General features: G+C 42.8%; 1 protein-coding gene across 4 annotated transcripts in view; it reads left to right on the plus strand.

The window, feature by feature from the left end:
- The first annotated feature begins 7,851 nt into the window (after positions 1-7,851).
- The window catches only part of CKAP5 (cytoskeleton associated protein 5), a 109,399-nt gene continuing 101,561 nt past the window's right edge, over positions 7,852-15,689 (plus strand). For all 4 annotated transcript variants that reach the window (XM_047775837.1, XM_047775839.1, XM_047775840.1 and 1 more), the window contains exon 1: positions 7,852-7,933. The gene's annotated coding sequence lies outside the window, so the exon portion shown is untranslated. The remainder of the gene's footprint in view (positions 7,934-15,689) is intronic.

Here is a 15,689-nt window from a genome sequence, read left to right on the forward strand (position 1 = left end):
AATGTAGAAAGGACATATTTGAAGAAATATCTATTTGAGCACTGATTTACTATGTAAAAAGCAAAATCTCTCTGTCCTAAACTAATGGAAGTGATTCTCCCATGCTCATGTGTAATGGTTTTAACGTTACTCACTGGAGAGATTGGACTTTCTGGAGTTATTTAACCACTATGTTCAGTATTTTAGGACTTTATGATAATTTAATATAAATTTAGCTTTTCTTAATCACCTGGCCTGGCTTGGAGTCATGAGTAATAACCACACCTGTTCTGGCTGGCAGACCCACGCTGTGGAAGGGCTGCTTGCAGACGTCACCTCTAAGTCCCTTGGGGATGTGGGGAGAATGAAGAGCCATAAAAGGTGGGAGGTTCCTGGCTGAACATACAGCTCATCATGAGAAGAGAGGTCAAGACCAGGGTTCACAGGCTTCCGAAATCTTTAATTCCTCTAGAGGCGAGTGGCAGATAGGTTTCATCTTGAGTGCTTGATTGGTTGGTAGTGGCTGCCTGAAGTCCTGTACAGACTCAGTGGGAAAAGTGTCACGATGGTTAGTGATATCTCCTTTGGGCACCAGAAGGAAGTGTCATGGCATGTATACCATGTATCTTCTATTTCTGTTCTAGGACTTTGAGGACTTCAGTGTCACAGCACTTGACTTGGCCTTGCAGTGATGATCACTGGCAAGACTGATGTAGTAAGAAAAGTGCAGACTGGGAACAAGGTGGGCTAATTCGAGTCCCAAATCTGCCACCAGCTCTGTTTGATCTTAGTCATGTTTCTTTTTTTTTTTCTTTTTAGGGTCACGCCCATGGCATTTGGAGGTTCCCAGGCTAGGGGTCGAATCAGAGCTGTAACCTCCAGCCTGCACCACAGCCACAGAAATGCTGGATCCAAGCCTCGTCTGCAACCTGCACCATAGCTCGCGGCAACACCGGGTCCTTAACCCACTGAATGAGGTCAAGGATCATGGATGCTAGTCGGGTTCACTAACCACTGAGCCACGATGGGAACTCCTGATCTTAGTCATGTTTCATGGTTATTTTGAGAATCAGTCAAGTGAACACTAAGATTCCTTTATTTTTTAAAAAGCTGGGGAGTTCCTGTCATGGTGTAGTGGAAGTGAATCTGACTAGTATCCATAAGGATGTGCTTTCGATCCCTGGCCTTGCTCAATGGGTCAGCAATCCAGCATTTCCATGAGCTGTAGTGTAGGTCACAGATGCAGCTCAGATCCCAAGTTGCTGTGGCTGTGGTGTAGGCCAGTGGCTACAGCTCCCATTTGACCCCTAGCCTGGAAACCTCCATGTGCTGCGGGTGCGGCCCTAAAAAGAAAAAAAAAAAAAAAAAGGTTGATTTTCTAAACCACAAACTATACATAGAATGATGCTCCCATTCATTCATTCATTCATCTGCTAGGGGTTGGACACTGCCCAAGCATGACCAAGAAACTATCACAGAGCTTAGAGTCTATCAACAACCACCCACCAAAAAAGAATGAGAAAGCAAAAAAGATGAAATCCTCTTATATGTAAGTGACAAGAAATCTGAGTATAAACTATAGTGTTTATAGTATAAACTATAGTGTTTCATTCTTCTAACTTTGCTGAGGGATGGGGTGCTGGAACAAAAACAATTGGAATAGCTCAAGGAAACCATCATCTCCACCATTCTTTTCTGAAAAAAAGAAAAAAAAAAAAAAGAAAACAGAAAAAAGGAGGACATGTGAAGCAAGGAAATCCATCCTGAAGCACAAGCCTATATACCTGTAGTAAGTACCACTTTCCAGAGCCTCAGAATTATGGGCCAGTCCATGAACAGTTGACCACTAGAGCCAGGAACTGGAGAAGAACTTTTCCAATAGGATGGGGGAAAAAATGAATGCTTGAACATACCATTTACTTGGAAAACTGAAAGTGTTTCTGGGAGAACAAAATTTTATGAATGTAGTTTGCTGACCTGGGAGTCCTGTCAGTTCAGCAGCAGATGGGAAAGGATGGGGCCAGCCTGAATGGCCCAGGTCTTGACAGGAATTTGAACCAGTGGCAAATGAGAATTTAGGAATAGTATCAAGGACTAGCACCCTGTTTTCAAGTTATGCCTGCTATCAGTTTCCTGAACAGTAAAATGAAAAGGTTGAACCAGATGATCGCTAAGCTCATTTCTGGCCTGAGACTTGTATTTATGTTCCTTGCAGAAAATCCTGGGGATGAAACAAGGACGAATGGCGAATTCCTTGTGTAGTTATCTAGATATAAAATCTAAAACTGATAGGTAGGGAGATGGTGAGTCAGATTCTAACAAACTGGACATAGTTTTGCAAACTAAGTTCAAAATACAGTCACTGCCCTTCTTTCTATATTATATGAACAAATTGTGGAACCTAAGATGAAAAGATCTCTGTAGCACATAGGAAAGCCTCCATGGCATGAATTAAAGCTTTCACCCAACCCAGGCCTGAAAAAAAAACAGAAAGTCAGTGCTGCATGGGAACCTAGAAGAATTATCTACAAGAACTGAGGGTGCACAAGGTTCTAAATGTAATGCACTGACTTTCAAGGGCATCTTCAGTCACTTCTACTAATGGATATAATGATAGAAGCAATGTGGTTGAGCCCCTTTTTGTGGCTAAGAAACATTCTATGTCTTTCCTTCATGTTTGAAGATGACTCAACAGATCCAGTTAATAGGATGTGCATTTGGGGGTGTTTCAGGCCAGCCTTTGTTTTGAAACATTCCCTTACTTGTCCATTTATTTTCTCTCCAGACCATTCTCCTGCTGACAGAGGCTAAGCAGAGGTTGGCATAGGGAACAGAGGTTTTAGTTCCAGTCAAGGCTCCACTCACAACTTTGGGATCCTTGACTTGATGTTAAAACAGATCCAGACAGCCTAATTAAGGGTGAGAGTTTAAACCCCAGGCTGAAGTTAGCCCCAGGATATACAATATGCTTATTTCATTTTGCAAGAAACAAAGAGCCAAGAACTCTCACTTATCCTGCACCTTTCAGTGGCTTTTCCTCCAGCCCCTAACAGCCTGTTGACAGCCTGCCCACAAGGTCCCTATCTTCCCTTCTGCCTACTTCCTCTTCGGCAGGGCTGATGCTTCTGTGGTGTAAGTTCTTTTTTTTAGGGCTGTACCCACAGCATATGGAAGTTCCCAGGCGAGGGGTTGAGTCAGAGCTGCAGCTGCCAGCCTATACCACAGCAACAGCAATGCAGGATCCAAGCTGCACCTGCAACTATACCACACCTAACGGCAATGCCCAATCCTTAACCCATTGAGCAAGGCCAGGGATCGAACCCACATCCTTATGGATAGTAGTCAGGTTTGTTGTTACCCCTGAGCCATGATGGAACTCCTGCGGTCTAAGTTCTTATATGCCCAGCATTTTGGGGCTTATGGGAAAATGGACTAAGAAAAAAGAGGAAAAAAAGCTATCCATTCCTTCATTTAACCAGCACCTATTAAGTGCAACTAAGTGCTAGATGGAATAGGCTTTGCAGTCTTGGAGGCCAGTCCAGACACTAAAACCCCAGCCAGTTGAGATCTGTGTCAACATCACCACTGCTGTCTCCAGGGAATAATGCAGGGGGTGCTTGGACTGAAAGTCAATCATTGAAGCTGCTCCTTTTAGGCTGGAAGTGTGGATCCATGTCCCATGGTAGGGATGTTTCAAATCAAAATGTTGCTTGTGATCATGATGGAATGACCACTGCCCCAACTCTAGAAGACTTTTCAGGGGTGCCCAGCACAGTTATTCAGCAGCCACAATGTCTGTCATTTGCCTCCTGCTTCACTTCGATATCTAACATGCACGACGGTTTCACGGTCCTATTATTAACTTCCTTAGGTAGAACTATTGAGAAGCCCCAGGAATAAAGTAGGTACACATGGCTCTAATAAATATATAGGTAAATGCCATTTGATGATAACCTTGGACTGGCCATTTATTGAACATCAACTATGGGCAAGATACTGTATTAAGTTTCTTCAAGGCTCTACAGAATCTGCCACTCCCCGCCCTCTGTTATCAGATCTCAGCTCCTACCACCCTCTTACTGCCAGCTACTCTGCTCCAGTTCTACTGGCCTCCTCCCTGTTTCTTAAACCAGCCAGATATGTTCCCACCTTAGGGTCTCTGCATAGCTGTTCCCTCTGGCTGGCACTTTCTTCCTCTAGATATACTCACGATGTACTGCTTTGCCTTCTTCAAGTCTTTGCTCAAATGTCATTTCAAACTCACTCTGACCACATTTATAAAATTACCGTCCTTCCCTCCACTTCTCAATCCCTTTTACTCTGTTTCAGTCTTTTCTATTTTCCCATTGCACATTTTGTCTAACATGCTGTATGATTTTTTACTTGTTGGTCATCTGTGTTTCCTCACTGTAATGTAAGTACCATGAGAAGAGATTTTGGGGGGGGGTCTATTTTGTTCACTGACAATTGCAAATGCCTAGAACAGTCCCTGCACATACTAGATGCTCAATAAATATTTGTTGAATGAATGAATAAATTAATGGACGCAGACATCTACTGCCCACCTGTAGTGAAGCTATAGGTAAACCATCTAAGACAAAAAGGGGTTCTCCCATCTTGTTCTAACTCTCCAGGACCTAGACGCCACCCATCCTTTATCGACAAAATTCCACGTTACCATCTGCTCTCCTTAATGTACTATTCCGTTTATTTTTGGTAATATTTAAATAAAGTAAATATGCCAGTGATCAATGACTGAAGAAGACTGCTTCCATATATTTCTAACCTTCTTCTCAAAGGTTATTGTCACCTTTTTGCTCTGATTGGCTCCCCTCTCCTACCTTACCTGTGGATCTGTCCTCATCTCTCTTTTTTTTCATTCACTCCACTCTTCCACTCTGAAGTCTCAGCCACAATTTGATCTTTTCACTCTATGGATGTAATTCCCAAAGCTTAAATCACTTGAGTCCTAATTTCTTCTCACAGCTTTCCTCCTGTATTTCCTAGGACTACTTAGATGATTCCATTTGAATGCTTCATTGGCATGTAAAAGTAAACAGGTCTGGAACTAAATGCCTTGTCCTTTCTTTAAGACCGGCTTCTCCTGACTTTCTACTTCCATTCAGGCAATCACTGCCTCCCAGTCCCTAGGCTCAAATCCTGTCACACTCTTTGACTCATCTCCCTATATGGGCTCCACCCTCACCTTTCTACCTAATCTAGACGATTGCCAAATCCTTCACTCTTTCTTGAATCTGTTCTCATCACTTCTACCACTATTATCTCATTTCAGACTCCTAACTGGGCTCTCAACTCTAACCCATTTTAGAATTAGACAATCAAGCTAATTCGTTTTCCTAAAGTGCAGTTCTGATTGTGTTACTCCCTTGCTCAGAAACCAATAGCTCCCCATTGCCTACTTAAAGTACAAATTCCTTACCTAAGTATTCAAGACCCCCCCCCCCAAAATTGTTCCAACTTTCTCTGTCAATGTTGTGTCCCACTACTTCCCAACATGAACCTTGTTCTAAAATCAAACCCACATGTTCAACTCCCAATTCACAATGCAATTTGTCTGCCTTTGGCTGTACTTTTCCCACTACTACATGCTCTCCCTGTTCCTTCTATTTAAAAAAAAATTTTTAACATATCAGTGGTAAAAAATTCCTTTTCCTTCCTAGTGAGTCCCACCCCTCTTAAGTTTTTTTGAAATTCTAGTAAAGTTCTAACCATTTTCTTTTCTTTTTTTGTCTTTATTTTGTTTTTAAGGGCTGCACCTGTGGCATATGGCGGTTCCCAGGCTAGAGGTTGAATCAGAGCTGTAGCTGCCAGCCTATACCACAGCCACAGCAAGGCAGGATCCGAGCCACATCTGCTACCTACACCACAGCTCATGGCAACGCTGGATCCTTAATCCACTGAGCGAGGCCAGGGATCCAACTCTAACTGTGTCCTCAGATACTAGTTGGGTCCATTACTGCTGAGCCACAGAGGGAACCCTCATGTTCTAACCATTTTCAGGCATGCACACAAATACACATACATTAGCTATATATAATAAAACCATTCTATATATGTATACTTTTCTGCAACTTGCCATTTTCAATGAAACAAAATTTGTGCACTTTTTAACCTCACATATAGATTAACCACATTCTTTTTAATAGTTGCATGGTATCCTATTGAATGAATATGCCATAATTCATGTAATAAATTCCCTATAAATGAACATTTAATTTCCAGTTTTTTATTCATTTTCTGAATCAGTGCTGCAGTGATTTTTTTGTTCTTTGCATACGTACATAGATTTGTAGGACAGGAGTTCCCGTCGTGGCGCAGTGGTTAACGAATCCGACTAGGAACCATGAGGTTGCGGGTTCGGTCCCTGCCCTTGCTCTGTGGGTTAACGATCCGGCGTTGCCGTGAGCTGTGGTGTAGGTTGCAGACGCGGCTCGGATCCCGCGTTGCTGTGGCTCTGGTGTAGGCCGGTGGCTACAGCTCCAATTTGACCCCTGGCCTGGGAACCTCCATATGCCGCGGGAGCGGCCCAAGACCAAGAAATAGCAAAAAGACCTAAATAAATAAATAAATAAATAAATAAATGATTTGTAGGACAAATTCCTATCAGTGGCATTACCTGGTCAAAGATTATGTATATTTTACATTTTAATAACCGCTAAACTGTCCTCCTAGAAGTTTGTACCAATTATACCTCTTTCAACAAGTAAGGTTGAGTGTCTGTTTCCTCGCCCCTTGGCCAACCAAAGGGTTAAACTTTTTCACTTTTGCCAATTTGACAGATTTAAAAGACAATTGTTTTATTACTGTCACCCATGCCCTCTCCATTTCTTAGCCTCTTGGTAATCGACATATGCTTTAAATCCCAGATTAAAAATCTATCCCCTTCACGGATCCTCCCCCATCTAATTTCTCCCTTCAGATAAACATCCACAGCTTTTCTTTTATATTATTTTCACATTGCTTTGAATTTTAGCTACTAGTCTGTATGTTTTATTCCTCTGATCACTGTAGTTTGCAAATTCCTTGGGGGTTAGGACAAGATCATATTCATAGAAACATTGAATGTAGTGCTAAACAAGAATTTTAGAGACCGTATTAACCAAGCCTCTCTTTTTTTTTTTTTCGTTTTTAATGCTCGAACCGGTGGCATATGGAAATTCCGCAGACCTGGGATCGAATCCCAGTCACAACTGGGAGCTACACCATAGTTGCTGAAACATGGGATCCACAGCGGGAACTTCAAGCTTCTCATTTTTATGAATAAGAGGAGTATTAAGCTTTTGCAGAACACATTACTGTTCAAAGGCCTGTCCTAGACATTCAATTAGTTATATTAAATCCTCACATTAAGGTTATAAGGGATTCATCATTATCCCGGTTTACAGGTGAGGAAACTAATCTCCAGATGATATACTGAGAAAAATGGTTTACCCAGAGAAGGGCCAACACTAGAATCCAGCGTTCTGGCTCCATTCATCCTCTTTCCATTAAATCCTAGCTGCCTCTCTAGTTTTCCTAACACATTTAACTGCAAATCTATATTTGGTGAATGAAATGAGTCCAAAAAAAAAAAAAGTGCCAGGTGTTGACAGCAGTTTAAATACCCGTAGTTAAATAAAGCAAAATGCTGACAGCCGCGGATGCACAGCTCTATAAACACCCATCATCCTTTCTGGGGTTGTCTGCAGCTTTGGCTCCAGCTACCCTCTGCCCTACCTGACAGTGCAGCTCCCAGTCCCAAGGGAATCACGCCTGCGCGCGGCCCCTTTAAGGCTGCGGGCGGCGCGTGCCCATAGTTCTTTCAAATGGACCAATAGAAGTGTGATGGGCGGTCCGAGAGGAACCAATAAACAACGAGGACACTGCGGGGTGTGCGGCGGCCCAAGCGGTTTCAAACGGCTTGGCGAAGCCCCTCGGTTCTGACCCGGCGGAGGTGAGTGCACTGTAGGCCGGACCCACCCACCTAGGCCCTCGGGTTCTGGAGTCGCGCGCGCGGCGAGGCCGTGGACCCCAGGCGGGGGGCCTTCGCCGACACGCGCCTCCCTCACCCAAGAACCCGGCGGATCTGAGGCGGCAAGGCGGGGCGGAGGCCGGGGGACTGAGGCGGCTGGGAGGGCGGGGGGCGTGGGCGCTCGTGTGCGACGGAGGCTGGCGCTGGTGACCAGAGCGCGCTGCCGTGGGCTGCGGGCGGCAGCGCCGGCGACGCGGGCGGCGCAGGGCCTCTCCTGGAGGCTCAGGGTTTTCGGGGACTGGGGCGGGGGCCTGCGAGCTGGGTCTGCTACGGCGCCCCTCGCGTAATTGTCAAATGAATGAATGGGTGAGTAAGAGCCTCCGAGGGCTGTGGTGGATGTGAAGGGCCTGGTCGCCTTAGAACGTAACAAGGACAGGGGGACCAGGGCCTGCCCGCGCACCTGTGGTCCTGCCCGCGCACCTGTGTTCCCACCGGCGTGGTGCGATTTTAACGATTCGGATCATACCGCTCCGCCCTTCCGCCTGGCTTTCTCTTCCAAAGATGTCAGTGGAGTTCAGATATCTTTCCAGCTCTGAAGATTTGGGGGACCAATACAATAGCCAGCAGTGTAGGTTAAGCAGGCCTTGCTACTTTTAAGGTAGGGGCTCGGTAAACTAGATTCTTACTTTTTAGCTCCTTCCACTCTGGCTGTTACGATAGCTACCCCGCAATCGTGGTAATTGTCAGGCTGGATTTGAATGCATTCTTTTTGTTTCTGGGATAGAAAATGATGAAAGTTATGTTGCCAAAGTGGCTACTGTGTATTAGAAAATACATTCGTGTTGATGAATCTTAACAATGCGTTTTTCATTCAGCATCAATAGAGGATGAAGAGGTTTTAGCTGAACTTGCCCCAAATTTATTCATGGCTCCAGTTTAACTCTCATGGGAATTAAGACTTCAAATCTTGGCCCAGAAATGCTCCTTGTCTTATTTTATGCATAATTATAGTAATTGAAAACTCATTTTTAGAGAGGTGAACTCCTCCTTTCTCCATTTTCATCACCCTGAAAAGTCCTTCTTTGACCTAAAGAGCTGATAAATTAAGCTAACAATCTTTTGAAACTTTTAAGAGATGGTAAAAGATTTGGACTTCTCTTAAGTGACTGGATAAACTGTGCTCTTGTTTTTATAAAGTAATATAGAGAAAGGTGAAATCAATTTATTTTGCCAGCAGAAATTAAACCTAGTTGGTAGTCTCATGAGAAAAAAATTCTACACAAGTTTTTAAAGTTTCTTCATTCAGCAAAGTTCTATCATAACAAATAATATGCTTTATAATTTATTTAAAATTTTTGACCATCACCTCTGAATGATGAAGAGTATTATATAGCTTTCTACAACTGATAGTTTTTAGCTGCAATAAATTTGAGTACCTTAATATTATGAGTCCTACCTAGGTTTTGGGGAGGTTATTAAAAATAAAAAATAATAAACATCTTTACCAATGCTTTAGGTTATCGTTAAAAAATCTTGATGAGGAATGAAAACTTTTCTTTATATTGGAGTAAAGCCAGGCTCTTTGGTGCTCCTTTGACTTAATGGAGTCTCATTCATTCATTCCGTAAATATTGAGATTGATGCCTACTGTGTGTTAAGCATTGTTCTAGATTCTGGGAATACACTGGTGAACCAGAAAAAGACAAAGCCCCTGACCTAAGGGAGTTTGACAATTTTATCTCTCAAACAGTTTGCTGTAGCAAATTGTAGTTTCTATAATCCCTCTGGCCTAGTTCTAGTCCTTGAACAAAATAAATGCTCAAATACTTTTACCAGCAGTAGTTAACATTAATTGACTATTCCATGGCAATTTTCCATATGCCATGTTTTGTCTTTTTTAATTTGTAACTTTTTACAGATGAGGAAACTGGATCTTAAAAAGGTTGTGCAACTTGCTCAAAATCATACAACTGATAGAACCTCAGTTTGAACCCAAGTTAGTTTGTCTTCAGGGCCTTTGCTCTTAACCTCTGGTTGTATTGTATGAAGTAATGAAATCTGGGAGAATTCAGAATCATTTTCTGGGTAAAATCTGTCTCTCTCTCCTTTTTTTAATACTTCTATCAGAGACATAATGAACTATGAACCATAGGGATGGTGGTTTTTAGAGGGAAAGTGGAGCAGTTCAAAATACAGTATTTACCATGTGGGAGATGGGCAGCTATGACAGTGGGAGGGGAGGACTAATGTGGGGATGAACTTGGATCTGGATCTGATTATGATTGATGGATTCCTGGTGATCAGTGTTGGAGAGGTTTGAGATTTTTTTTCAATTTCAGTTTTTAATTTTAATTAATTTTAAATGCATATTCTTATCTATAGAGTTCAGAATATGTTACTCATCCTTTTACTATAAGGGCAGTTGCCTTGCCTCCTTGTTATGCATCAAATATATTAAGCTTATTCTTTTTGGCCTTTGTGTTTGTTCATTCTGTCTGGAACTTCCTACCTGCTCTACCCCTACCTCAAGCCTGTGTTTGTATATAGACCTCACTTAGTTCTCAACTCAAACGTCATTTCCTTAAAGAGGCATTTTCTAGGCTCCAACTGAGGTAACCCTCTTGGTCACATTTATCTCTCTCTCTTTCTTTTTTTAACTTCATAGCAGTTATTGCTGTATGATAGGACATTTATTGTTTGCTTGTATATTAGCTCATTTCCGCACAGAAATGAAAGCAGAGCATAGATTCCCCCCCCCCACCTCTTATCTGTGAGGTTACCTCAGTGCCTCAAACAATCCTTGGGACAAAGAAGATGGTCAAAAAATGTTTGTTGAACAAAGTTAGCCAAAACTGGAGTAGGTCTTCTCTATGTATTAAAGTGATAAAGACAGTATATAGCTGATCAGTTGGCTGTATTTCTGTCTTTGGATGTGAGCAATATCTTAGCAGACTAAAATGGAAAGTCATCAACTAAGAATGCTGGAAAAACAATAGTTTTATGTTTATGTTGACTGGGAAAGAAGATACATCCAGCTTCTCCCGCCATTCCACCCTCCTGCCCCCCCATTTTTAAAAACTTTTGAATCTGTAGAATTTTTTAGGGGTACTGGTCAAGTGTAGAGTAGAATGTCCCTCAGTTAGAACTTATCTGGGAATTCCCATCATGGCCCAGAGGAAACGAATCCCACTGGGAACCATGAGGTTTCGTGTTCAATCCCTGGCCTTGCTCAGGGGTTAAGGATCCAGCGTTGCCCTGAGCTGTGGTGCAGGCCAGCATCTGTAGCTCTGATTCGACCCCTAGCCTGGGAACCTCCATATGCCATGGGTGCAGCCCTACAAAGCAAACAAACAAAAAAAGAATTTATCTGTTTTTCTCATGATTAGACTAGGGCGATGAGTTTTGAGAAGGAAGGTCACAGGGAGAATGCCGTTTTCATCAGATCATATTAAGTGTATTATCAACATGATTTATGACCGTTGATGCTGTCTTTGGTCACCTGGCTGAAGTAGTGTCGTCAGATTTCTCCACTGTAAAGTTACTCTTTTCCCCTTTCCAAACTGTCCTTTTTGGAAGGAAGTAATTATGTGCAGTCCACTTATGGAGGGAGGAGTTGTGTTCCCTGCCCTTGGGGTGGAATATGTACATAATTTAATTAGTCAAAGTATTTTTATTAGTATGAACTGAAGGATATTTTAATACTTTGAATTATATTCCAATACTTCTTTATTTTGTTGCTCGGGTTGTTCCAGCTTTATCCATTGGAGAGCTCTTTCACTTGGCTCCTGTGCCCCTTTAACACTCCCACATCCGGGTATATGAGGATGTGTGTGTAGTTTTTATTTAGTTATTTTTTAGCATTCTCTACTTTCTGGTGCTATAAGATACTCTAGGCTCATCTCGTATGTTTCTTGTCATAGTGCTAAAATTAGCCATTTTTCCCAAGGAGCCCTGGTACCTTTTATTGGAGAATGGTAGTAGAAACCAAGATCTGAGTACAAGTGTTCTTATTGCCACTAGGGTGTCATTGTTTTAAGCCCTGTCAGCTAACAGAGTAAAGAAATGTTTGTGGTGTGATGTGTATAGACATATCTATATATTTCTACATGTAGCCATCTGTGTCTATATTAAGTTAAACATGAGTTCTTACTGATAATCTCAAAGTCTAATCCACCGCCATATAGATCATTTTAGTCTCCCCCTGTTGATCTCTTGGTCTGAATTTCTTCTTCTTTTTTTTTTTTTTGGTGTCTTTAGGGCTGCACCCCCAGCACATGGAGGTTGCCAGGCTAGGGGTTGAATGGGAGCTATAGCCACTGGACTATGCCACAGCCACAGCAACGCCAGATCTGAGCCACATCTCTGATGTACACTACAGTTCATGGCAATGCCAGATCCTTAACCCACTTAATGGGGCTAGGGATCGAACCTGCATCCTCATGGATACTAGTCAGATTTGTTTCTGCTGAGCCACAATGGGAACTCCATTGATCTGAATTTCTACTTCAACAGTTCAAAACCTGACTTCCACCATCCATTTACTTAATTGTTCTATTCCAGTATACATGTATAGCAATATCTGAATTGTTAATCCATACTTCCCATAGGAGAGAACTTTATCAGCTAGAAGTACAGTGCTTATGTGCACTTTCTTTTGCCTTTAGGTTTTTTTTTTTTTTTTTGTCTGTTTGCTATTTCTTTGGACCGCTCCCATGGCATATGGAGGTTCCCAGGCCAGGGGTCAAATTGGAGCTGTAGCCACTGGCCTACACCACAGCCACAGCAACGCGGGATCCGAGCCGCTTCTGCAACCTACACCACAGCTCACGGCAACGCCGGACCCTTAACCCACTGAGCAAGGGCAGGGACCGAACCCGCAACCTCATGGTTCCTAGTCGGATTCGTTAACCACTGCGCCACGATGGGAACTCCGGAAACTTTTTTTAAAATAAACTTTTTATTTTGTAATAATTTTAGATGTACTGAAAAGTCGTAGAGATGATACATAGAATTCTATATACCTCTTACCTAGTCTCCCCTGTTGTTATATCTTACCTGGTACATTTGTCAAAGTGTAGAAACCAACATTGATGTATTACTTTTAACTGAACTCCAGCCTTTGTTGGGATACCTATGGTTTTCTATTCATACTGCCTTTCTATTTCAGAATCTAATCCAGAGTAACCTAATGCATTTAGTTGTTATCTCTCTTAGTCTCCTCTGGTCTTTGATAGTTTCTCTGACTTTCCTTGTCTTCATGACCTTGACAGTTTTGAGAAGGACTAGTTGGTTATTTTGTGGATTGCACTTCCTTTGGGTTTGTTTGATGCTTTCTCATTATTAGACAAGGGTTATGTGTTTTTTGAAAGAACGCCACAAAATACCATCATTTCCTATCAGGGAGTATGTGATATTCACATGATATCCCTCATGATGTTAACCTTGTACATTTGGTTAAGGTAGTGTTTGCCAGGTTAAGTAGTAAAGTTACTTTTTTTTTTTTTTACTTTTTAGGGCTGCACCCGAGGCATATGGAGGTTCCCAGGCTAGGGGTCCAGTCGGAGCTGTAGCCACCGGCCTACGCCACAGCCACAGCAATGTGGGATCCTAACTGCATCTGCGACCTACACCACAGCTCACTGCTAAGCCGGATTTTTTTTTTTTTTTTTAACATTTAGAAAGTCGGGGGAGTTCCCGTCGCGGCTCAGTGGTTAACAAATCCGACTAGGAACCACAAGGTTGCAGATTCGATCCCTGGCCTCACTCAGTGAGTTAAGGGTCCAGCGTTGTCATGAGCTGTGGTGTAGGTTGCAGATGTGGCTTGGATGCCAAGTTTTTGTGGCTCGGATCCCAAGTTTTTGTGGCTCTGCTGTAGGCTGGCGGCTACAGCTCCGCTTAGACCCCTAGACTGGGAACCTCTCCATATGCCGCAGGAGCGGCCCTAGAAATGGCAAACAAACAAACAAAAAAAACATTTAGAAAGTGGGGGACCAGGAGGCACTCTGTTCTGTAGAACAAAGGCGCCTAGGCTTTAGCCCATATCTTTTTATTAAGGAGACCTATTCTTTTTTTTTCTTTTTTGTCGTTTTGCTATTTCTTGGGCCACTTTCACGGCATATGGAGGTTCCCAGTCTAGGGGTCCAATCAGAGCTGCTGCCACCGGCCTATGCCAGAGCCACAGCAACTCGGGATCCAAGCCGCTTTGGCAACCTACACCACAGGTCACATCAACGCCGGATCCTTAACCCACTGAGCAAGGGCAGGGACAGAACCTGCAACCTCATGGTTCCTAGTCGGATTCGTTAACCACTGCGCCACAACGGGAACTCCCAGGAGACCTATTCTTTTGAAGTGAGTTACTGAGTCTAACTCAGAGTGGATGGAGGACTTAAGTTCCACTTTCTGAAGGGAAGAATATCTACATAGAGTATTTGGAATTTTGTAAGAAAGATTTGGTCAGTTTTCCCCCATTTATTTCTCTGTTTAACCATTTATCTGTATCAGTATGAATATATGTTTTCTATTTTGAATTATAATCCGATTCTGTTACTTATTTTTGCTTGATTTTTTTCTACCTTTGACCACTGGGGGCTCTTTTAGGTTGGCTTCTGTGTCCCTTAACGTGCTTCTATCCTTTTTTTCCTTTTTGAACATTTCTTTTATGGTACTCCAAGATGCTCCAATATCATCTTATATTTTTTCCTATCCCAGCCATAGAATCAGTCATTTCTCCAAGGAGCCCTGGTTTCTTTTATGAGACAGTGGTATTTAGAAGGCAAGGTCTGAGGGTTAGGGGTGCCTATAGGGTGTCATTGTTCCTAAACCTGCTCAGTGGACAGAGCTAGGTAATATATGTATTATACTCACCCTGGTATATGCACATACATATAGTTGTTTTTATATATTTGCATCTGTGTTTATATTAAGCTAAACATGAATTAATATGGTTCTCCAAATTTCAGAGGAAACGTATATCCCCAATAAATGTCCTCTTTGTGATATGCTTTTTACGGAGATCTGACTCCCCCACCCATAACTCTTTTTGGGGGTGGGGGCACCTATAAGCATATGGAGTTCCTGGGCCAGGAATCGGATCTAGGCCAGTTGCAACCTACACCACAGCTGTGGCAATGCCAGTTCTTTAACTTATTGTGTGGGTCTGGGGAATCAAACCTGCGACCCAGGGCTGCAGAGACACCACCAATCCCATTGTGCCACAGTGGGAACTCTCCCCATAACTTTTTGTTTTGTTTTGTTTTTTTGTCTTTTTGCTATTTCTTTGGGCTGCTCCCACGGCATATGGAGGTTCCCAGGCTAGGGGTCTAATCGGAGCTGTAGCCGCCGGCCTACGCCAGAGCCACAGCAACGCGGGATCCGAGCCGCGTCTGCAACCTACACCACAGCTCACGGCAACGCCGGATCGTTAACGCACTGAGCAAGGGCAGGGACCGAACCCGCAACCTCATGGTTCCTAGTCGGATTCGTTAACCACTGTACCACGACGGGAACTCCTCCCCATAACTTTTTAAGTGCCACAGAAAACATTGTTTTCCCTTACTCTGCAACAGCAGGTGTTTATTCCTAGCATATGATCTTTGCTTAGAGATGCATTTAAAGTATAAATTCTGACACAATTTGAATGGCCAGACATTTTTGGTGTAGATAGGATGTCAGATAAGCCTTGGTGGCCTCATGTCTTTTAAAACATGAGTCTTATTATTTTATTAAGAGATTAGAA

The sequence above is a fragment of the Phacochoerus africanus genome, chromosome 4 (assembly GCF_016906955.1).
Source record: "Phacochoerus africanus isolate WHEZ1 chromosome 4, ROS_Pafr_v1, whole genome shotgun sequence".
NCBI lineage: Eukaryota > Metazoa > Chordata > Mammalia > Artiodactyla > Suidae > Phacochoerus > Phacochoerus africanus.